The following is a 25,638-nucleotide window of genomic DNA, read 5'->3' on the forward strand; positions in this document are numbered from 1 at the left end:
TTGGGACTGGGAATATCGGGGTATTGCACTGTGATGGGCATGGGACTAAAGTGCCCTGGTGCTGCAGGGAGCTCAGCAGCTGCCGTATTCCCTCCACGGCCTCTGGTTTTAGTGGGTATTGAGCTGGTAGGCAGACGTTGGGCTTTACGGTCACCTGAATCGGTGCACAGTGGTCAGTCCTACCTCGTGAGGCGATGCCGACCACATAGGATCCGTTATGTCAGTAGCGGTTGTCGGGTGATACCGTTGGATGTGTCCCTGCTGGGTTTGTTGGCATGGCCAGTATTCAACTGTACATTGCGAAGAATGATGGGTGTTATGGCAATCTCTTCCTGCCTGCTGCCGCAGTATGTATACTACGTACCCCAGCTCCTTGGCTGAGTGCCCCATGACCACGGAGGTAGTGACACTAGTCCTCTCTGTCTCCATAGTCCATCTTGTATCTCTGCCACTAACGCTGCCCCCTGTGGCCCTGTGGCCCTGTGGCCCTGCGACCTGCCCTACCTGTGTCAGCTCTGTGGACGTTGTAATGTATTCATGCATATTCATGTGCCATGTTAGTGAGTGGGTGTTCCTTGAGCTGGGAATGCTGGGTAAATAATGGCTGGTGTGATTCAGGCAACTAACGTGCGAGTGTACTTTATCTTTATGCCGTGCTGAACATAACAAAATTGGCGACGAGGACGGGATTGTGGAGGAGACTGAGTTTGTTTTGCATAGCTTTTGTACTGCTAAGTTTTAGGTGCTTTGCTACACCAGAACAGGCAGGAAATCTGAGCTTGTGCAAAGAAAAAAAAACATTCCTCATTCCTTTGTTTAAAAAAAAAAAGAGAGAGGGACAAAATGGCGGCGTCCACGGGCTACATCGGAAGCCTGGGCATCTTTGACAAAAGTAGAGAGCCGTTCAGCTCCTATATGGAGAGAGCAAACATGTTCTTCATGGCAAACAACATCACGGAGATTAGTGGTGAAGGAGAGGTAGTGGCTGCAACAAACAAGGCCGTTCGTGAACGCATGAAAGCGATTCTGCTCACGGAGATCGGACCTGAAGTGTACGGCACACTTGTGAATATCCTTGCACCCATAAAGGCAAAAGATGTGCCTTTCAGTGACATTATGAAGAATTTGGAGGAGCACTTCAACCCAAAGCCTCTGGAAATTGCAGAAGCTACAAATTCGGCACAAGAAAGCAGAAGCAAAACGAGACAATCAGTGAGTACATTGTTGCCTTGAAAAACTTAACATTGCACTGTAACTTTGGAACCTTTCTTGAACGCGCACTACGCGACAGATTTGTTTGTGGTCTAGTGGACGAACGAATTCAGTCCAGACTCATGAGCACTCCTGATCTTACATTTGAGATAGCATGCAAGATTGCTACTACAATGGAGATGGCATCAAAGAATGCTCGCGAGTTTCGTTCACCACATACTGCAGTGGCCGTGTACACACACAAAGCAGCGCCTATGGCCAATCCAAAAGGGGCCAAACTGAAACCGAAGTATGGCGGGGAGCCGAGTGCAGCCAGTTGTTATCGTTGCAACGGTAATCACCCATCCCAATCCCGTCAGTTCAAAACAGCTAAGTGCTATAACTGCCAGAAGAAAGGCCACATCGCCTCAGCATGTCGGGCCAAGCTTACAGTGGGAAACACACGACAACACCAGAAAAGAGTTCACAACTTAGAGATGAACCCGGATGACAATGAACTTGGGTTGTACATCATTCATGCAACTGATGTCAATAAGCCTACAACCAGCCAAGACAAGGACTTTCGAATTAAACTATTGGTTAATGAACAGTTAATTGATATGTGCATTGACACGGCAGCAGACTGTTCGGTCATGAGCAAAGACCTTTATGAAACAAAGTTCTCACAGACACCATTGTCCGAGAGTAAGGTCAAGTTGAGAACCTACTCCGGCGAAGCCTTGGAGACGTGCAGACAAATGAATTGTAAAGTTCAGTGTAATGGACAGTCAGTAACACTGCCCATCATAGTGGCCAGCTACAGAAATAAACCGACCCTCCTTGGAAAGGATTGGCTGAGTAAAATAAAATTAGACTGGAAGAACATTTTCAGCATCGATGTGTCCAAATCACGTCTAGAAAATGTCGTAAGCAAACACGCTGAAATATTTGCTGACAGTTACACAGGAATAACAGGATACTCTGCACATATTCGACTGAAGCAAGATGTGAGACCTGTGTATTGTCGACCAAGACCGGTACCATATGCGCTAAAGCAACAAGTGGAGGAAGAACTCAACAGGTTGGAGCGGAATGGAGTACTCGTGAAGACAGACCAGAGCAACTGGGCAACGCCAGTTGTGGCTGTGCTCAAGGCTGACAAAACTGTTCGACTATGCGGTGACTACAAAGTCACAATCAACCAAGCTGTTGACGACGAACAGTATCCTTTGCCAACCTCGCAGGATCTGTATGCAGAACTTAGCGGAGCAAGAGTCTTCACTAAGCTGGATTTGTCTCATGCTTATGCCCAACTCAATGTTGACAAAGAAAGTCAGCAGTGCTTGACCATCAACACACATAAGGGCTTGTATTCATATACAAAGCTGCCCTATGGTGTGAAATCTTCCCCGAAAATCTTTCAGTCCGTCATGGACAAAATGTTGCAAGGCATTCCACACTGTGTGCAACCAGGATGATCTACTGATATTCACAGTGGGCATGGAAGAACATCTGGAAATACTCGAGCAAGTTCTCACACGACTGAACTGCCACAACGTCAAACTACGAAAGAGCAAATGTGCATTTGCGCAATCAGAGGTGATCTACCTTGGACTCAAAGTAGATTCCAACGGACTGCGCCCTGTGAAGGCGAAAATTGAAGCAATTGTGAATGCTCCAACGCCCAACAATGTGTCAGAGCTACGATCTTTCCTTGGGATGGTGCAGTTCTATGCACGATTCCTTCCAGATTTAGCAACCGTGCTAAAGCCACTACATCATCTGTTACAAAAGGATGAGAATTGGGTGTGGGGAAAGAAACAACAACATGCATACGACATCTGCAAGAAAAACCTGACAAGTGACAAACTCCTTGTTCACTACGACACGACGTGCGAGATGAAACTTGCTTGTGATGCTTCAAGTTATGGTGTAGGTGCAGTGATTTGCCACGTAATGGATGACGGACAGGAAAAGCCTATTGCTTTTGCATCCCGCACCCTATCACCAAGTGAGTGCCACTATGCACAGATAGAAAAGGAAGCACTCAGCATTGTGTTCGGAATCAAGAAATTCCACCAGTTTCTTCTTGGCAGACCATTCACCCTTGTGACTGATCACAAACCACTACTCACGATACTGGGTCCCAAGTCAGCTATACCTTCCATGGCGGCATCAAGGATGCAGCGCTGGGCAATTCTGTTGTCCCAGTATGACTACAAGGTGGAGTACAGAAGCTCCAAATGCAACGCAGTCGCAGATGCGTTGTCCCGATTGCCCCATGAGAACTCTGATGTAGGAAGCGAGAACTCAATCTACACACTGCAAGACTTTCCAGTGACTGCAACAGAAATTGCAGCTGAAACAGAGAAGGACACTGTGCTGAAGAGTGTCTATGAGCAGACATTGAATGGGTGGACTGAAGTCGAGAGTGGATCAAACTCGGAACTGAAGCCTTTCTATAATCGACGCCATGAATTATCATGCGAGCAGGGATGCATAAAGTGGGGTTACAGAGTGGTTGTATCAGAGTCTTTAAGAAACAAGATTATGTACGAACTTCATGCCGAACATCCTGGCATAGTAAGCATGAAGTCAATTGCTAGAAGTGTTGTGTATTGGCCTGGTATAGACGGTGACATTGAGTCACTGGTGAGCAAATGTAGCGTGTGTCAAGACTGCCGGAGTAAACCACCAAAAACATCACTGCAACCCTGGTCATGGCCAAGTAGACCGTTTCAGAGAGTTCATGTAGACTTTTGTGAAAAGGGTAATGATAATTTTCTGGTACTAGTAGATAGTCAGTCCAAATGGATTGAGGCTAAGCATATGGGATCAAGCACTACTGCTGAGCGTACCATAGACGAGTTGAGATCGATTTTTGCATGTCATGGTTTACCAGAAGAACTTGTTTCTGATAACGGACCTCAGTTTCGTTCAGAACAGTTCAAAGAGTTCATGCAGCGTAACGGGGTAAAACACACACTTGTTCCTCCATACCATCCAGCCTCCAATGGGGCGGCGGAAAGGTCTGTTAGAGTGGTCAAAGAGGCTCTCAAGAAACAGGTTTTGCAGGGTAGTTCAAAGCTCAGCATGAAACATCGTTTGGCTAGTTTCTTGCTGAAGTACAGAACTACACCACACACAACTACGGGTTATTCACCTGCAGAACTGTTGATGAAGAGAAGGCTAAGAATACGCCTAAGTCTAGTTCAACCCAATTTGGCCTCGAGAGTTGAGCAGAAACAGTTAAGTCAAAAACACCACTTTGACTTCCACAAAAAGGAGAGGAACTTCAAGCCAGATGAGCAAGTTTGTGTTCTCAGTCCTCCCAACAAGTCCAGTCGAGACAAATGGGATGTTGGGAAAATAGTGGAAGTGTGTGGAACAAAAAGATACTTAGTGGATGTTGGAGACAAGATCAAAAGTGTTCATGTGGATCAAATGATTGCAGCCAAAGATGAACAAAAAACTGAGCATGAATTCCTAATCCCTGAGTATTCATCTGAAAGTGAGTTAGAAAAGACTATTGTGGTTGATACACAAAATCCAGTGAGTACAGATAAAGAAACAGACTTCTCTAGTCAAGGTCAGTGTACTAACATAGAGCCAAACAAGCTAACAGTTGAGTCTACACGTACATCTGTTACGCCTGTTACTGTTAAACGATCAGGCAGGAACCGCAAACCAGTAATTAGGTTAAATTTGTAAGTTAGACAACTCACTCTACAAGTAAAACGAAAATGTGTAAATAAACGTGTTATGTTTAGCATTTGAAATTTTGTAAATATGGTTAAAAGTATTGATTTAAATCAAGTATCACAACACCAAAATTGTAACTGAGTACTTGGATTTAATACTTAAAAGAAGGGAGAGCAGTGTAATGTATTCATGCATATTCATGTGCCATGTTAATTGAGCTGGGAATGCTGGGTAAATAAAGGCTGGTGTGATTCAGGCAACTAACGTGCGAGTGTACTTTATCTTTATGCCGTGCTGAACATAACAAAAAACATAACAGGCGTGTGTAGTAGTGGTGTGTGGACATCTTCTGCAGCCTCATCACAACCCGTAGGGTTATAAACTAAAGTCACACGTGGGTGTGGGATATCCGGATATAAGGGGGATGGTGGGATGTCGATAGCCCACCAGTGGGGAGTCGGAGAGTGTGTAATCATAATTCGGTGTATAGGCCCAGTTTGGAGGTGGATTACTTGATCGGAACAATAGACAATAGGTGCAGGAGGAGGCCATTCGGCCCTTCGAGCCAGCACCGCCATTCAATGTGATCATGGCTGATCATTCACAACTGATCCCCGCTCCCAGTCCGATTAACAAGTCTCGCCCTGCCAGGTTACATCCCAGATTTGTTGTTACCGAGAAGGGTAAAGTATGGCAGACAGATTCATGCCTCACCGTGAGGGGTTCTGTCGGGGGATACTGGCGGGGGCGGCCGTACAAACTGGATAGTTGGGATTATCCATTGGACAAGGGGAACCTCATATATTCCACGGGTTCCTGATCCAGAGTCGACAAGGTTGCCCCGGCGGTATCAATGAAAAACGGAATACAGGCCTCCCCTATCTTCATATACACCATGGGCTCCTGCCCCAGTCTGGCCACCAGAGGGAACATGTGTTCTGTGGGTATCTGCTTGGGTCATTGTTGGAAGGGATTATTGGCACTGTACAGTTTGATCGCCTCTGCGCCCATCCCGTCTGCCATTCCCTCAAGTGGGGCAGTCTCGTACCCAATGTCCCTATTCAATAGACAATAGACAATAGGTGCAGGAGGAGGCCATTCGACCCTTTGAGCCAGCACCGCCATTCAATGTGATCATGGCTGATTATTATCAATCAGTACCCCGTTCCTGCCTTCTCCCCATACCCCCTGACTCCGCTATCCTTAAGAGCTCTATCCAGCTCGCTCTTAAATGCATTCAGAGAATTGGCCTCCACTGCCTTCTGAGGCAGAGAATTCCACAGATTCACAACTCTCTGACTGAAAAAGTTTTTCCTCATCTCAGTTCTAAATGGCCTACTCCTTATTCTTAAACTGTGGCCCCTTGTTCTGGACTCCCCCAACATTGGGAACATGTTTCCTGCCTCTAACGTGTCCAACCCCTTAATAATCTTACATGTTTCGATAAGATCTCCTCTCATCCTTCTAACTTCTAAATTCCCCGCATCTATAATATTTCCCTGCACCTCTTGGTCTCACATGCTCCCTCTTCCCTGGTCATCAGAATTTCCCCTGGGATAATTCGGCCACTGCCCTTGCGGATTGCCCTGGGGCAACGGCAGCATGCGGGGGGAGGCTGGATCCCCCAGCCCTCCTTCAATGCAATATTCATGCTTCACCATGGGTGCTACCGAGGGTTGCCCTTCCTTTCCTGTGTTCCAGAATGCAAATACAGCCCTTCATTGTTGGCCCTCGTCATTATCCACCCAGTCCAGATTTGTCATGATGGGTGACGCTACCTGAGGAGGTGGGCAATTCATCAAGATCGCGTGGAATGGTGGCGATTTGCCGCCCTGATTGTACACTTTGTCCCCCGCATACGCACGATAAGTAGTTGTGAATCTTTCCCAAATTTTTCGTGGCCATTTTCCTTTGGCAAGGGCTTGCAAATCTAACACCTTTCCCACATCAATGGGTCTCTTTAAGCATTTGGCAGGGCAGTCAAGTATGTGTGTTAGACGGCTGTCTCTTGTGGAATCGCTGTTTCTAACGCCTCCCAGGTTCGGAGGGGCGTTAGGTTTCTCCAGCGCGCCCCTTCGGAGGGGTCCAATAAGGATCTCGTCAGGCAGAATACATGCTGAGGCTTTGAAAAACTGGACTGTTGATCTGATGTAATCAACAAATTCCTGCGGGTTTTTAATTCTATCTGGAGCCTTGTCCCTAATTAGGCACATTTCCTGGGGTAAGGGGGTCTGTACCAAAGATACCAGAGGAGCAAGATGAACCACTCCGTCAAAATCGCCTCTACTACAGTGCAGTACGCAATGGAGCGTAATGTCCGCCATTTTAGTAAGCAAAACCCGCCGTTCGCTATGCCTCTCGCAGTTTTTTGGGGGAAAGTATATGGGATGATACCATTAAAATGCAGAATATATCTCTTCTATCAATTCACAGATTTTGTTATTTTTCTTTTTATATGTTTCTGCAAGTTTCTGCCTACTAAAATGGCGCCGTGACGTGCTATGGTTTTTAGGGTCGAGTGGTCTATCTTGCTCTGCTCTATTATCTTTGGTCTGTACCCTACCTGCTGATCCTTGTCCTCCTCTATAAACAGGGTCGCCATGCCAGACAAGGGATCTCCCGAGATAATTTCCATAACCGCTCGTTTCTTAGTAATCAATTGTGAACAACCTTCTCCAGCGCTGACATTTCCTTTCTCTGATCTCTTTCCTCCATCATCCAGCCACTGGCATTCTAATTGTAACATTTCCCAGCCTTTAATTTGACCACCTTTATCATACAGCCCGATCTCTTTCTTCCTTGCACTGTCCAACCAACTCTTCTGCCGTGACACATCCCATTTTTTCCCTGCCTCTTTTTTCCTCTCGATCCCAAATCAACAGTTCAGCTTTTTAAAAAAATAGTTCCGCATTCCACGTCCTCCCTACTGGCTAGGCATCATTTCCCAGGCTTTTTGTTCATGAAGAAGACAATTGTTGGTAATCTTTACATTTTTCTGGATCCAGATAACACATGTATTGTACCCGAGTTCCCCCATCGCTCTTATCCAGAGTCTGTCCCACTTAAAAAAAGATTTCACAGATAACATCCGACCTGACCAACCTTTTTAAGAAATCTTTCACGGATAACAACTGACCTGACCAATCTTTTTTCACTCTCTCCCATTAATACATGTGATATCTCACCTTATATCACAAAATAATTGTCTTACCTATGTTGTCTGTCAAAAGGCTCTCGGCAGGAACCAGATCGACCACAGACGAGGGACCACAGTGTTCCCAGGAACTCGTTCGGGAGCTCAGACTCAATGGATCCGATGGTGCACATTTACCTGCCTTGAGGCCCCGTCCAAACTGCAGCCTCTTACTCAGTCGTTGAAGTTGGCACCAGCGAGATCCTGCCGACTACACCAATGGTAAAGTTTGTTTTCTCTAGACAGACAACGTTAGTGGTAAAACGGTAGATTTATTACGCCAGGCAGGAGTGGGGAGGTCAGCACTGGGTATCTCCAGATACCCAACGCTCACTTCGTGCCCCACTCTACAAAACAAAGGACAAAACGGTTTAGTTATATCTTTATCTTATCAGTGACTGATGTGACACCACTCACATCATGCCCATACAAGGTAGTAAAGGAAATAAGGGCCATGCCCATACAAGGTATTAAAAAGTCATCAGTAGGTCAGCTTTTAAAAAAATAATAAAGCAATCTCAGCTTGTTATTTTTTTTAGCAAAGCCAACAAAAGGTCAGTTTTTTTATTAAACTACTTGCTGTATTTCCCAAGGTTAAACACAGGAATGGAGTACTCGTGAAGACAGACCAGAGCAACTGGGCAACGCCAGTTGTGGCTGTGCTCAAGGCTGACAAAACTGTTCGACTATGCGGTGACTACAAAGTCACAATCAACCAAGCTGTTGACGACGAACAGTATCCTTTGCCAACCTCGCAGGATCTGTATGCAGAACTTAGCGGAGCAAGAGTCTTCACTAAGCTGGATTTGTCTCATGCTTATGCCCAACTCAATGTTGACAAAGAAAGTCAGCAGTGCTTGACCATCAACACACATAAGGGCTTGTATTCATATACAAAGCTGCCCTATGGTGTGAAATCTTCCCCGAAAATCTTTCAGTCCGTCATGGACAAAATGTTGCAAGGCATTCCACACTGTGTGTGCAACCAGGATGATCTACTGATATTCACAGTGGGCATGGAAGAACATCTGGAAATACTCGAGCAAGTTCTCACACGACTGAACTGCCACAACGTCAAACTACGAAAGAGCAAATGTGCATTTGCGCAATCAGAGGTGATCTACCTTGGACTCAAAGTAGATTCCAACGGACTGCGCCCTGTGAAGGCGAAAATTGAAGCAATTGTGAATGCTCCAACGCCCAACAATGTGTCAGAACTACGATCTTTCCTTGGGATGGTGCAGTTCTATGCACGATTCCTTCCAGATTTAGCAACCGTGCTAAAGCCACTACATCATCTGTTACAAAAGGATGAGAATTGGATGTGGGGAAAGAAACAACAACATGCATACGACATCTGCAAGAAAAACCTGACAAGTGACAAACTCCTTGTTCACTACGACACGACGTGCGAGATGAAACTTGCTTGTGATGCTTCAAGTTATGGTGTAGGTGCAGTGATTTGCCACGTAATGGATGACGGACAGGAAAAGCCTATTGCTTTTGCATCCCGCACCCTATCACCAAGTGAGTGCAACTATGCACAGATAGAAAAGGAAGCACTCAGCATTGTGTTCGGAATCAAGAAATTCCACCAGTTTCTTCTTGGCAGACCATTCACCCTTGTGACTGATCACAAACCACTACTCACGATACTGGGTCCCAAGTCAGCTATACCTTCCATGGCGGCATCAAGGATGCAGCGCTGGGCAATTCTGTTGTCCCAGTATAACTACAAGGTGGAGTACAGAAGCTCCAAATGCAACGCAGTCGCAGATGCGTTGTCCCGATTGCCCCATGAGAACTCTGATGTAGGAAGCGAGAACTCAATCTACACACTGCAAGACTTTCCAGTGACTGCAACAGAAATTGCAGCTGAAACAGAGAAGGACACTGTGCTGAAGAGTGTCTATGAGCAGACATTGAATGGGTGGACTGAAGTCGAGAGTGGATCAAACTCGGAACTGAAGCCTTTCTATAATCGACGCCATGAATTATCATGCGAGCAGGGATGCATAAAGTGGGGTTACAGAGTGGTTGTATCAGAGTCTTTAAGAAACAAGATTATGTACGAACTTCATGCCGAACATCCTGGCATAGTAAGCATGAAGTCAATTGCTAGAAGTGTTGTGTATTGGCCTGGTATAGACGGTGACATTGAGTCACTGGTGAGCAAATGTAGCGTGTGTCAAGACTGCCGGAGTAAACCACCAAAAACATCACTGCAACCCTGGTCATGGCCAAGTAGACCGTTTCAGAGAGTTCATGTAGACTTTTGTGAAAAGGGTAATGATAATTTTCTGGTACTAGTAGATAGTCAGTCCAAATGGATTGAGGCTAAGCATATGGGATCAAGCACTACTGCTGAGCGTACCATAGACGAGTTGAGATCGATTTTTGCATGTCATGGTTTACCAGAAGAACTTGTTTCTGATAACGGACCTCAGTTTCGTTCAGAACAGTTCAAAGAGTTCATGCAGCGTAACGGGGTAAAACACACACTTGTTCCTCCATACCATCCAGCCTCCAATGGGGCGGCGGAAAGGTCTGTTAGAGTGGTCAAAGAGGCTCTCAAGAAACAGGTTTTGCAGGGTAGTTCAAAGCTCAGCATGAAACATCGTTTGGCTAGTTTCTTGCTGAAGTACAGAACTACACCTCACACAACTACGGGTTATTCACCTGCAGAACTGTTGATGAAGAGAAGGCTAAGAATACGCCTAAGTCTAGTTCAACCCAATTTGGCCTCGAGAGTTGAGCAGAAACAGTTAAGTCAAAAACACCACTTTGACTTCCACAAAAAGGAGAGGAACTTCAAGCCAGATGAGCAAGTTCGTGTGCTCAGTCCTCCCAACAAGTCCAGTCGAGACAAATGGGATGTTGGGAAAATAGTGGAAGTGTGTGGAACAAAAAGATACTTAGTGGATGTTGGAGACAAGATCAAAAGTGTTCATGTGGATCAAATGATTCCAGCCAAAGATGAACAAAAAACTGAGCATGAATTCCTAATCCCTGAGTATTCATCTGAAAGTGAGTTAGAAAAGACTATTGTGGTTGATACACAAAATTCAGTGAGTACAGATAAAGCAACAGACTTGTCTAGTCAAGGTCAGCGTACTAACATAGAGCCAAACAAGCCAACAGTTGAGTCTATACGTACATCTGTTACGCCTGTTACTGTTAAACGATCAGGCAGGAACCGCAAACCAGTAATTAGGTTAAATTTGTAAGTTAGACAACTCACTCTACAAGTAAAACGAAAATGTGTAAATAAACGTGTTATGTTTAGCATTTGAAATTTTGTAAATATGGTTTTAAATCAAGTATCACAACACCAAAATTGTAACTGAGTACTTGGATTTAATACTTAAAAAAAGGGAGAGCAGTGTAATGTATTCATGCATATTCATGTGCCATGTTAATGAGTGGGTGTTCCTTGAGCTGGGAATGCTGGGTAAATAAAGGCTGGTGTGATTCAGGCAACTAACGTGTGAGTGTACTTTATCTTTATGCCGTGCTGAACATAACAAAAAACATAACAGGCGTGTGTAGTAGTGGTGTGTGGACATCTTCTGCAGCCTCATCACAACCCGTAGGGTTATAAACTAAAGTCACACGTGGGTGTGGGATATCCGGATACAAGGGGGATGGTGGGATGTCGATAGCCCACCAGTGGGGAGTCGGAGAGTGTGTAATCATAATTCGGTGTATAGGCCCTGTTTGGAGGTGGATTACTTGATCGGAACAATAGACAATAGGTGCAGGAGGAGGCCATTCGGCCCTTCGAGCCAGCACCGCCATTCAATGTGATCATGGCTGATCATTCACAACTGATCCCCGCTCCCAGTCCGATTAACAAGTCTCGCCCTGCCAGGTTACATCCCAGATTTGTTGTTACCGAGAAGGGTAAAGTATGGCAGACAGATTCATGCCTCACCGTGAGGGGTTCTGTCGGGGGATACTGGCGGGGGCGGCCGTACAAACTGGATAGTTGGGATTATCCATTGGACAAGGGGAACCTCATATATTCCACGGGTTCCTGATCCAGAGTCGACAAGGTTACCCCGGCGGTATCAATGAAAAACGGAATACAGGCCTCCCCTATCTTCATATACACCATGGGCTCCTGCCCCAGTCTGGCCACCAGAGGGAACATGTGTTCTGTGGGTATCTGCTTGGGTCATTGTTGGAAGGGATTATTGGCACTGTACAGTTTGATCGCCTCTGCGCCCATCCCGTCTGCCATTCCCTCAAGTGGGGCAGTCTCGTACCCAATGTCCCCATTCAATAGACAATAGACAATAGGTGCAGGAGGAGGCCATTCGACCCTTTGAGCCAGCACCGCCATTCAATGTGATCATGGCTGATTATTATCAATCAGTACCCCGTTCCTGCCTTCTCCCCATACCCCCTGACTCCGCTATCCTTAAGAGCTCTATCCAGCTCGCTCTTAAATGCATTCAGAGAATTGGCCTCCACTGCCTTCTGAGGCAGAGAATTCCACAGATTCACAACTCTCTGACTGAAAAAGTTTTTCCTCATCTCAGTTCTAAATGGCCTACTCCTTATTCTTAAACTGTGGCCCCTTGTTCTGGACTCCCCCAACATTGGGAACATGTTTCCTGCCTCTAACGTGTCCAACCCCTTAATAATCTTATATGTTTCGATAAGATCTCCTCTCATCCTTCTAACTTCTAAATTCCCCGCATCTATAATATTTCCCTGCACCTCTTGGTCTCACATGCTCCCTCTTCCCTGGTCATCAGAATTTCCCCTGGGATAATTCGGCCACTGCCCTTGCGGATTGCCCTGGGGCAACGGCAGCATGCGGGGGGAGGCTGGATCCCCCAGCCCTCCTTCAATGCAATATTCATGCTTCACCATGGGTGCTACCGAGGGTTGCCCTTCCTTTCCTGTGTTCCAGAATGCAAATACAGCCCTTCATTGTTGGCCCTCGTCATTATCCACCCAGTCCAGATTTGTCATGATGGGTGACGCTACCTGAGGAGGTGGGCAATTCATCAAGATCGCGTGGAATGGTGGCGATTTGCCGCCCTGATTGTACACTTTGTCCCCCGCATACGCACGATAAGTAGTTGTGAATCTTTCCCAAATTTTTCGTGGCCATTTTCCTTTGGCAAGGGCTTGCAAATCTAACACCTTTCCCACATCAATGGGTCTCTTTAAGCATTTGGCAGGGCAGTCAAGTATGTGTGTTAGACGGCTGTCTCTTGTGGAATCGCTGTTTCTAACGCCTCCCAGGTTCGGAGGGGCATTAGGTTTCTCCAGCGCGCCCCTTCGGAGGGGTCCAATAAGGATCTCGTCAGGCAGAATACATGCTGAGGCTTTGAAAAACTGGACTGTTGATCTGATGTATTCAACAAATTCCTGCGGGTTTTTAATTCTATCTGGAGCCTTGTCCCTAATTAGGCACATTTCCTGGGGTAAGGGGGTCTGTACCAAAGATACCAGAGGAGCAAGATGAACCACTCCGTCAAAATCGCCTCTACTACAGTGCAGTACGCAATGGAGCGTAATGTCCGCCATTTTAGTAAGCAAAACCCGCCGTTCGCTATGCCTCTCGCAGTTTTTTGGGGGAAAGTATATGGGATGATACCATTAAAATGCAGAATATATCTCTTCTATCAATTCACAGATTTTGTTATTTTTCTTTTTATATGTTTCTGCAAGTTTCTGCCTACTAAAATGGCGCCGTGACGTGCTATGGTTTTTAGGGTCGAGTGGTCTATCTTGCTCTGCTCTATTATCTTTGGTCTGTACCCTACCTGCTGATCCTTGTCCTCCTCTATAAACAGGGTCGCCATGCCAGACAAGGGATCTCCCGAGATAATTTCCATAACCGCTCGTTTCTTAGTAATCAATTGTGAACAACCTTCTCCAGTGCTGACATTTCCTTTCTCTGATCTCTTTCCTCCATCATCCAGCCACTGGCATTCTAATTGTAACATTTCCCAGCCTTTAATTTGACCACCTTTATCATACAGCCCGATCTCTTTCTTCCTTGCACTGTCCAACCAACTCTTCTGCCGTGACACATCCCATTTTTTCCCTGCCTCTTTTTTCCTCTCGATCCCAAATCAACAGTTCAGCTTTTAAAAAAAATAGTTCCGCATTCCACGTCCTCCCTACTGGCTAGGCATCATTTCCCAGGCTTTTTGTTCATGAAGAAGACAATTGTTGGTAATCTTTACATTTTTCTGGATCCAGATAACACATGTATTGTACCCGAGTTCCCCCATCGCTCTTATCCAGAGTCTGTCCCACTTAAAAAAAGATTTCACAGATAACATCCGACCTGACCAACCTTTTTAAGAAATCTTTCACGGATAACAACTGACCTGACCAATCTTTTTTCACTCTCTCCCATTAATACATGTGATATCTCACCTTATATCACAAAATAATTGTCTTACCTATGTTGTCTGTCAAAAGGCTCTCGGCAGGAACCAGATCGACCACAGACGAGGGACCACAGTGTTCCCAGGAACTCGTTCGGGAGCTCAGACTCAATGGATCCGATGGTGCACATTTACCTGCCTTGAGGCCCCGTCCAAACTGCAGCCTCTTACTCAGTCGTTGAAGTTGGCACCAGCGAGATCCTGCCGACTACACCAATGGTAAAGTTTGTTTTCTCTAGACAGACAACGTTAGTGGTAAAACGGTAGATTTATTACGCCAGGCAGGAGTGGGGAGGTCAGCACTGGGTATCTCCAGATACCCAACGCTCACTTCGTGCCCCACTCTACAAAACAAAGGACAAAACGGTTTAGTTATATCTTTATCTTATCAGTGACTGATGTGACACCACTCACATCATGCCCATACAAGGTAGTAAAGGAAATAAGGGCCATGTCCATATAAGGTATTAAAAAGTCATCAGTAGGTCAGCTTTTAAAAAAATAATAAAGCAATCTCAGCTTGTTATTTTTTTTAGCAAAGCCAACAAAAGGTCAGTTTTTTTATTAAACTACTTGCTGTATTTCCCAAGGTTAAACACAGCCCACCCCCTTTCTGCTTAGCTAAGCAATTTACAATGTGCAAAGAAAAAGCAGGCATCCATTTTGTGGCCTGTTTCTTTTATAATTAGTTTAACTCTTTCAGTGTTAAGATAATTGATTTAATCAGGAGTAACTCAGCGGGACATGCAGCATCTCTGGAGAGAAGGAATGGGTGATGTTTCGGGTCGAGACCCTTCTTCAGACTAAGAGTCAGGGGAGAGGGAGTCTAGAGATATGGAAGGGTAAGGTGTGAAAACAACAGATCAAAGCAGACGTTGCTGTGGTGACTCACGTTGAAAGGAAATGGTCGTCAGGATAGTCAAATGCTGCTTTGCGACGGTCAGCAAAGATGCAAGAAAAACCTCCAATTATTTACATGTATATCCCTCCTATTCTTAAGCGTGGGAAAGTGCACTTCCAAATGTGGTCCATAGGTCTACCTCAAATAGCCACAAAACTGTTTCAGAGAACAGATTTAAAATATGTCCCTTTTAAAACATAAGCGTTTCTGCAGGGCCACAATTGTTTGCTTCAAAATAAATTCCAACAGAGATTCTAGACATTTAAAAGAGTGCGAGCAGGGGTTGTAGGGGGTGGGAACAGTACCGGGCATGGGAAAAATTCTATTGACTTGCCACCTATAATGAAGAACAATCAAATAATTCAATGGGGAGTGTAAGTGTATGCCAGGCAGAAGAAATAGACCAGAAATATTCTGGGTAGGAAGCTGAAGATATATGTCTACAAATAAAGCAAAAATAGACATTTTAACGTCTTCTCTCCAGTGTCAGAACGTTATTTTATAGGAAATCGGAACAAAACCTAGCAGTGACATTTTAAAACCAGATTAGAAGTTTATGGTTGATATAAAGACTTAGGACTGTTGAATTTTGCAGGTAAGAGTTTAAAATTGTGGGCGATTGAAAATAGAAACATAGAAACATAGAAAATAGGTGCAGGAATAGGCCATTCGGCCCTTCGAGCCTGCACCGCCATTCAATATGATCATGGCTGATCATCCAACTCAGTATCCTGTACCTGCCTTCTCTCCATACCCCCTGATCCCTTTAGCCACAAGGGCCACATCTAACTCCCTCTTAAATATAGCCAATGAACTGGCCTCAACTACCTTCTGTGGCAGAGAAATCCACAGATTCACCACTCTGTGTGAAAAAAAACTTTCTCATCTCGGTCCTAAAAGACTTCCCCCTAATCCCTAAACTGTGACCCCTTGTTCTGGACTTCCCCAACATCGGGAACAATCTTCCTGCAACCCCTTAAGAATTTTGTAAGTTGCTATAAGATCCCCCCTCAATCTTCTAAATTCCAGCGAGTACAAGCCGAGTCTATCCAGTCTTTCTTCATATGAATGTCCTGCCATCCCAGGAATCAATCTGGTGAACCTTCTCTGTACTCCCTCTAAATATTGAACTTCAGGACTTTTGTGGCATTTCAACAACAGAGCTTTATTTGTCATTCGGTACCAAGGTACCGAACGAAACTACATAGCAGTCACACACAAAAAAGAACACAAGACACATGACCCCAACACAAACGTCCATCACAGTGACTCCAAACACCCCCTCACTGTGATGGAGGCAACAAAACTTCCACTCTCTTCCCCACGCCCACGGACAGACAGCTCGTCCCCGACCGACCCGCACAGTCCCCGCAAGGGGATGGAAGTCCCCGCGGCCGAGTCGCACCGGGCGCTGAGACGTCTCGCGGCCGAACCGGGCGATGGAAGGCCCCGCGACCGAGCCGTGCGCAGCTAAGTCCCGCGGCCGAGCTGCACCGGGCGATGTTAGGCCCCGCGGCCGAGCCGCACCGGGCGATGGAAGGCCCCGCGGCCAAGCCGCACCGGGCACTGTTAAGTCCAGCGGCCGCGCCGAGCCGGGCGATGTTAAGTCCAGCGGCCGAGCCGCACCAGCGATGTTAGGCCCCGCGGCCGAGCCGCACCGGGCGATGGAAGGCCCCGCGGCCGAGCCGCACCGGGCACTGTTAAGTCCAGCGGCCGCGCCGCGCCGGGCGATGTTAAGTCCAGCGGCCGAGCCGCACCGGGCGATGGAAGGCCCCGCGGCCGAGCCGCACCGGGCGATGGAAGGCCCCGCGGCCGAGCCGCACCCCGCGCCGTGAGGAAGAGACCTAAAAGAGAAAGGTTTCCCCCACCCACACCACCCCCACCCACACCACCACCCCCCACACATACACAACCAAAAAAAAACAAAAACCATCCCAACACCGACACACAACAAAAAAAAAAGGAAAAAAGACGAACAGACTGCTAGCGAGCCGCAGCCGTTAGGCGCCGCCACATTTATATGTGCCAAATTAAATAGCAACAACACCAAAGATTTTGTGGTAAATCTCGGTTAGATTAGGAAAAGCAGTGATCCGATGGTGAGTTTATTTATAGAAGTGTTCACTTGCTAACGTCTGATTGCAGGAATGACTGAATTGGCCAGGGTGACGATGGCAGTGCAGTGCAGACCTTGATGCAGTAAGGGGAGCTCTGAGCTTTGAAATGAATTCTGAATACACTATAACGTTAAGGTTGTCAGTGTCTATTTTAGCCCAGACTGTGGCTAACTACATACGGCAGATTTCGGAGATTTTGGGCGACATTTGCTGTACCATGTCACTGAAAGATTCCGGTTAATTAAATTTGTCTGTACCCATTTTTTACAATGATACAGTATAATTCACCCCTAGTTGCAGTAAGCGCAAGGTACTGAAACGTGCCGAGAGAGCCTGAGCAACTGGGAACCAGATGGAACAGGGGAGGTAACACACTTTCTTAATTTAAGGATTAAGATTAACGACACAAAATTGAGAAATAAATGTAAATTAAAATGAATTATTTTAATATCAGATACAGAATACAAAATAAAGTGAGTGAAGTAAAATCAGATTATGAGAATTAAAAATAGACAGAAAAGAAACTAAATCAAATGTTAATCTTACACATCGGAACAAGGTGGAGGAAGCAGAGCTACTTCCTTAGAAAGGGGAGGGAGATGGGCATGTCCCCAGGAACCCTCACCAACTTCTACAGATGAGCCGTAAAAAGTATTTTATCACGATGCATCACAGCCTGGTTTGGGAACAGCTCCATCTAATGCCATAAGAAATTGCAGAGAGTTATGGGCTTAGTTCAGACCAACCTTCCTTCCATTGACTCCATCTACACTTCATGCTGCCTCGGCAAGGCCAGCAGCATAATCAAGGGCCAGCAGCATAATCAAGGGCCAGCAGCATAATCAAGGGCCAGCAGCATAATCAAGGGCCAGCAGCATAATCAAGGGCCAGCAGCATAATCAAGGGCCAGTCTCACCCAGGCCACTCCCTCTTCTCCCCTCTCTCATCAGGCAAGAGGTACAGAAGTTTGAAAATGCACACCTCCAGATTCAGGGACAGTTTCTTCCCAGCTTTATTCAAGCAACTGAACTGTCTTCTCACCAGCTAGTGTGTGGTCCCGGCCTACCATCCACCTCATTGGAGACCTTTGAACTATCTTTAATTGGGCTTTATTGGACTTTATCTTGCATTAAATAATGCACCCTTAACTCTGTACACTGTACACTGTACACAGTGGACAGCTAGATTATAATCGAAAATAGACACAAAATGCTGGAGTAACTCAGCTGGACAGGCAACATCTCTGGATAGAAGACATGGATGAGGGTTGAGACCCTTCTTCAGACTGAGAGTCGGGGAGAAGGAGACACAGAGATAAGGAAGGATAAGATGTGAAAATAAGGCATCAAAGGAGACGAGCAAGGAAAATGTAGAATAGATCATTGTTAGTTAGAAAAAGGTGACAACGAAGCATCAGAGATAAAATTTAATCAGGGGGCAGTCAGACTGGTCGGAGAACTAGGAAGGGGGAGGGATGGAGAGAGGGAAAGCAAGAATTACTTGAAGTTAGAGGTCAATCTTCATACTGCTTGGGTGTAAGCTGCCCAAGCAACATATGAGGTGCTGTTCCTCCAATTTGAGCTGGGTAATTGTGTATAATCTTCTTGTTGACTGGATAGCATGCAACAAAAAAAGCTTTTCACTGAACCTTGGTACATGTGACAAGAACAAACTAAACAAAACCAATTATATACATTTTTAAATTCTCTAACAATTAAAATCTGAAGAAATGGGACTGCTTTCCCTAGTTGGCAATATTCATTGGGCTTCGCAGTAGTGAAAGTGTGTTCTACATGGTTGCAAAGTTCATTTCTGCCAACTTATAAACAAATATTTCATATTGTTAAGAAGTTACTTGAGCTGATGTTTAATTTTGTTCATATCGATTGTGCAGATTTGGCATCTTGCTACTGTTCGATGGAATATAATAGTGAGCTAGACTCACGCTATTTTTTAAAAACTGACGGCATATCTCAAACAGCACATTTCTAATTTCCCTGAAGAACAATTTATTCAGAAATAACCACTGGCACCATTGGTCTTGCGGTTATTTTGCAAATTATCACATTGAATCCAAGTCCTTTTTTCTTTCAGACATTTTTAATATAGATTTAGATTTAGATTTAGAGATACAGCGCAGAAACAGGCCCTTCGGCCCACCGGGTCCGCACCGCCCAGCGATCCCCGCACACTAACACTATCCTACACCCACTAGGGACAATTTTTACATTTGCCCAGCCAATTAACCTACATACCTGTACGTTTTTGAAGTGTGGGAGGAAACCGAAGATCTCGGAGAAAACCCACGCAGGTCACAGGGAGAACGTACAAACTCCGTACTGACAGCACCCGTAGTCGGGATGGAACCCGGGTCTCCGGCGCTGCATTCGCTGTAAGGCAGCAACTCTACCGCTGCACCACCGTGCCGCCCTTATGGCTCATGGGCTTCATTGGCAACAGATATGGCACCACAAAGAAGCAGTGAGCGATGAAATGGTGAGGGTTCTCAGTGCACTGCGGTACATGGACACCAATGTTCTCCATGTTCTGGAGGTTGTAGATAGCGCCGTAGAAAGCGTTTTATCGGGATGCATCTCAGCATGCTTTGGGAACAGCTCCGTCCAAGACCGCAAGAAATTGCAGAGAATTGTGGACCATCACACAAACCAATCTCCCTTCCATTGACTCCATTTATACCTCACGCTGCCTCGGCAAGGCTACCAGCATAATCAAGGATGAGTCACACCCCGGCCACTCCCTCTTCTCCCCTCTCCCATCGGGAAAAAGATATAGAAATGTGAAAACACACGCCTCCAGATTCCGTGACCGTTTCTTCCTAGCTTTTATCAGGCAACTGAACCATCCTACCAACAACTAAAGAGCAGTCCTGATCCACTACGTAACTACCTCATTGGAGACCCACGGACTATCTTTGATCGTACTTTACTGGAATTTATCTTGCACTAAATGTTATTCACGTGTATCATGTATCTGTACTCTGTGGATGGCTCGATTGTAATCATTTATTGTCTTTCCGCTGACTGGTTAGCACGCAACAAAAGCTTTTCAGTACCTCAGCACACATGACAATGAACTAAACTCAAACCAATGTTGGATGTTGAGATGCATTTCTAAGTTATAAGGCAGGAGAATGGGGTTAGGAGGGAGAGATAGATCAGCCATGATTGAATGGGCCGAATGGCCTAAGTCTACTCCTATTCCTTATGACTTATGATCTTACGCATTAAAGTCTATATTAGAAATACAGGAATATAACAGTTTGTTGTTTTTAATTTGAAACTTCAACTTTTGAATTATTTCAGAAATTGAAATGTACAATTGAACCCTGTGATTTGCGGATAATTCCTGGTTGGCATAAGGCGAAGGGAAAACATATTTTTGAGTGTGTGCGTGGTGGATTAGAAAACAAGTCTCATGAAAGACTTTGATTTTATGCAAACATGCAATTGAAAAGGACAGCTTTCATCTTACAGTGTATGCACCTGTAAAAACTTATGAGGAGCAGCCCTACTTACTGGGTGTGTTCGCTGATGTGTCTGAACAAGCCCACAGTCCAATTGACTAATGCAAGGGAGATTTTAACCAGTGAAGACACAAACCCAAGTTGAATTAAGTGTAAGAAAGAACTGCAGATGCTGGTTTAAACCGAAGATAGACACAAAATGTTGTAGTAACTTAGCGGGACAGGCAGCATCTCTGGAGAGAAGGAATGGGTGATGTTTCGGGTCGAGACCCTTCTTCATTATCTTATCGAAACGTATAAGATGGGGATCTTATCGAAACGTATAAGATTATTAAGGGGTTGGACACGTTAGAGGCAGGAAACATGTTCCCAATGTTGGGGGAGTCCAGAACAAGGGGCCACAATTTAAGAATAAGGGGTAGGCCATTTAGAACGGAGATGAGGAAAAACTTTTTCAGTCAGAGTTGTGAATCTGTGGAATTCTCTGCCTCAGAAGGCAGTGGAGGCCAATTCTCTGAATGCATACAAGAGAGAGCTAGATAGAGCTCTTAAGGATAGCGGAGTCAGGGGGTATGGGGAGAAGGCAGGAACGGGGTACTGATTGAGAATGATCAGCCATGATCACATTGAATGGCGGTGCTGGCTCGAAGGGCTGAATGGCCTCCTCCTGCACCTATTGTCTATTGTCTATTCATTCTTTTAAAACTGAATGTATGTTAGAATAATATTTTTGTAGAAATCTGCAGTAGTTGTGGGTAATTAGAAACATATGAATTATTTGTTCATCTTTAAAAAAAATTGTACTTGTTTGCCAATTAAGAGAGTTAGATAGAGCTCTGGGGGATATTGGAATCAAGGGATATGGGGGAGAAGGCAGGCGATGGGCCAAATGGCCTCCCCCTGCACCTATTTTCTGATGTGATATAGTACTCTTGCCTGCACTTCACAATGATAACTAAATTTCATTTTGTTTGTTTTGCCTTTAGGAATCCTAATGTAACTCACTCAGGGGTTGAAAACCATCAGTCTGCACCCTAATGGGGTGCTCACTGAGAACTCATGCTGATTATCATGCGTTACAGTTGATCTGATCTCCCGGTGGCCGAGCACTTCAACTCCCCCTCCCATTCCCAGTCTGACCTTTCTGTCATGGGCCTCCTCCAGTGCCACAGTGAGGTCCACCGGAAATTGGAGGAACAGCACCTCATATTTCGCCTGGGCAGCTTGCAGCCCAGTGGTATGAACATCGACTTCTCCAACTTTAGATAGTTCCTCTGTCCCTCTCTTCCCCTCCCCCTTCCCAGATCTCCCACTATCTTCCTGTCTCCACCTATATCCTTCCTTTGTCCCCCCCCCGACATCAGTCTGAAGAAGGGTTTCGACCCGAAACGTCGCCCATTCCTTCTCTCCTGAGATGCTGCCTGACCTGCTGAGTTACTCCAGCATTTTGTGAATAAATACCTTTGAATGATTAAAGAATCACCTGAACTGGGAAACTTCCCTCTAAATTAGCATATTTTGGGGACAGGGTCCTGAGGAATTGGTTCTTATCCCGTCTCATAATCAAACCATTCTTTTTGTGCAGAATGGAACTTTTATCAAGTGGGATGCCTGAGACGTGGAATATTCAGTTGGTTGTTTTTAATACCACTCTCATTTCCTCCAGCCCCACGAAAAAATAAAGTTTTAACTTTTTTAATTAAATTTTAAATTAAGTTCAAACTATTATAAAGTTTAAACTATTATATATATTACATATTTATATTCATTTTCATATTCCTTAACTTACTTTGGCTGTTTTTGTTGAACTTTGAATAGGACAATATTACAGGGATGAATCCCAGATTGTGTAGGTAAATAATCTAGTTATGTTACACGTCATGAAGTGCCACATTAATAACCTGTGATTATTTTTTACTGCATTCCTAGCTGTTTCCATGTGAACTCTGTTATGCATTTCCCCCTTCGAAAGCAATGCTTTCTACTTGCCAATGACTTTAGTTTAGTTTAGTTTAGAGTCTACAGCGGGGAAACAGGCCCTTCGGCCCACCGGGACCGTGCCAACCAACCTCTCCTGCACATTAACGCTACCCTACACACACTAGGGACAATTTTTTACAATAATACCAAGCCAATTAACCTACAAATCTGTACGTCTTTGGAGTGCGGGAGGAAACCGAAGATCTCGATGGAAGCCAAAGATCTCGGTGAAAACCCACACAGTCACGGGGAGAACATACAAACTCTGTACAGACAGCACCCGTAGTCAGGATTTAGTAGATTGAGGGGGGATCTTATAGAAACTTACAAACGTCTTAAGGGGTTGGACAGGCTAGATGCAGGAAGATTGTTCCCGATGTTGTGGAAGTCCAGAACAAGGTGTCACAGTTTAAGGATAAGGGGGAAGTCTTTTAGGACCGAGATGAGAAAGTCTTTTTTCACACAGAGTGGTGAATCTGTGGAATTCTCTGCCACAGAAGGTAGTTGAGGCCAGTTCATTGGCTATATTTAAGAGGGAGTTAGATGTGGCCCTTGTGGCTCAAGGGATCAGGGGGTATGGAGAGAAGGCAGGTACAGGATACTGAGTTGGATGATCAGCCATGATCATATTGAATGGCGGTGCAGGCTCGAAGGGCCGAATGGCCTACTCCTGCACCTATTTTCTATGTTTCTATGTTTCTATGAACCCGGGTCTCTGGCACTGTAAGGCAGCAACTCTATCACTGTGTTACCATGCCGCCCTAATATATAAAAATATATTTTAAAAATATATATTGAAAATTGCCACAATGTCTAAATTCACAGAATTTTCATTTTCTTTAAATTATTCCTGTTTATGGTGAATATTCTTCCAAGAAAATTATCCCTGGTTTATTGTAAATATTGATGCAAAATGAAATTCTTGCCTCAAGGTAAACCAGTGTCAGTTGTTTTCATGTCAAGCATTGGAACGATTGCTTTGACTGACAGAAGGCAGTGGACCTATAATAAAGTGCTATTTATTGGCAGCAACACTCCAGCACACATTTTAAACGACAGTAATTTAATAATCTCCTGAGTTTATTTCAGTCAACTATATGATAAACTAATTGGAACATAGGGATTTTTCCCACTGTCAACAGACCATCGCAACTCATGGTAAATGCACTGATTAACATCAATTTATGATAGAGACATGCGACATCGAGGTATTCCCAGAACACTGCATAATCCTCCTGGCATACGTACTTGATATACTTGACGCATGACCACGTTAAGCTGATGGTATTTCTTTGTTGAGGGCCCACTCGGCCTAGATGCCATTATTGTTTGGTTCAAATCCACCTCAAATTATTTTTATCAAATCAAGATTCCATTCCAGCCTGCACACAATTTTATGGTCTCCTTTTTCAAAATGTAGCCTGCGTACAAATGTTTTTTTTTTCCCCTTCAGAACATATATCTGCTAATCTATTATAAAATGAAGTATTTGTCAAGATAACGAAAACCTTGTTTATGTTCTCTTACAGAGAAAAAAGTGAGTAGCAGTATAAACCAATACCTGAAAAGTCTCTATGGATTGGCCCAGTATTCACTATTATATGTAGTAAGTACTGTAACACATATTTCAATATGTTTATATTTGTCCCATTACCTCAAAAAAGATGACTATAAATGCACGTATCTTTTTTACACATTCCACTAGCATGCTAAAGGAACTAAAACAACATTCAAAGATAGACACAAAAAACTGGAGTAACTCAGCGGGTCAGACAGCATCTCTGGAGAGAAGGAATAGGTGATGTTTCGGGTCGAGACCCTTCTTGTTCTGTCTATCTTCGGTTTAAACCAGCGTTTTGTGTCTATCATCGGTTTAAACCAGCATCTGCAGTTCCTTCCGACACATTAAAACTACATTCATTTGTTAATGTCAAGTTAACTTCTATTCGAGGCAGTGAAGGGACTTAAGAGAACTACTTGGGATCATTAAATACAAATTTCAGTGCTCTTTCCAGGAAAACAATTTATGGTTTGCATTGGTTAAATACAATCCAAACGTTAGTCTTCCAAGCACTGATAAAATAGCAGTAACTTGTCAGTCAGGAAACCTCATTCGGCATTTTACTTTTTAACCTTTGTGCACTAGCAGTGATCCATGAACCAAATAGATGTGCCAACTAATGGGGTGTGCTGACTACCTCTGACACTCGAGACAGTCTATGCACCAGGGAAGAGGAATGTTCAAGCTGTTTCTTGTCTGAAACTCTCGTATGCACTGGATATTTTGAAGTTAATACCGCAGTGTTTGTGGAAGTTTAGCTTTTAGCTGTCGCTACGTAAATCCTCCCAGGTGGTCGGTGGGTACGGAAAAACAAAACCCTCAGCACTTGGAGCTTTAAACCAGGTTCGTGCTGTTCTTGGATGGCTGCATCTGAGGAGCTCTCCGTGACATTCAGCTGAACAGAGGCTGTCTAGTGTTACAGCAGAAGATAATCGGCCTGCATTCAGGAGCTATCATTTCCACTGACCCAGGAGAAGGAGCAGTGTGTACACCCGTGTATAATAACAGAGAGGGGCGATCAGTTGGCAATTAGAACGAGTTTCCAGTACATTTAGTCGACAGAGAAGGGAATGACCAGTGCAACATGGCTTAT

General features: G+C 44.8%; 1 long non-coding RNA gene across 1 annotated transcript in view; it reads left to right on the top strand.

The window, feature by feature from the left end:
• Nucleotides 1-24,590, top strand: part of LOC144599116 (uncharacterized) — a 64,077-nt gene extending 39,487 nt beyond the window's left edge. Inside the window, exons 3-5 of the long non-coding RNA XR_013547957.1 lie at nucleotides 8,124-8,308; nucleotides 14,537-14,721; nucleotides 24,514-24,590. This is a non-coding gene — a long non-coding RNA (uncharacterized LOC144599116). The remainder of the gene's footprint in view (nucleotides 1-8,123; nucleotides 8,309-14,536; nucleotides 14,722-24,513) is intronic.
• Nucleotides 24,591-25,638: the final 1,048 nt, after the last annotated feature.

This window comes from Rhinoraja longicauda, chromosome 13 (assembly GCF_053455715.1).
Source record: "Rhinoraja longicauda isolate Sanriku21f chromosome 13, sRhiLon1.1, whole genome shotgun sequence".
NCBI lineage: Eukaryota > Metazoa > Chordata > Chondrichthyes > Rajiformes > Arhynchobatidae > Rhinoraja > Rhinoraja longicauda.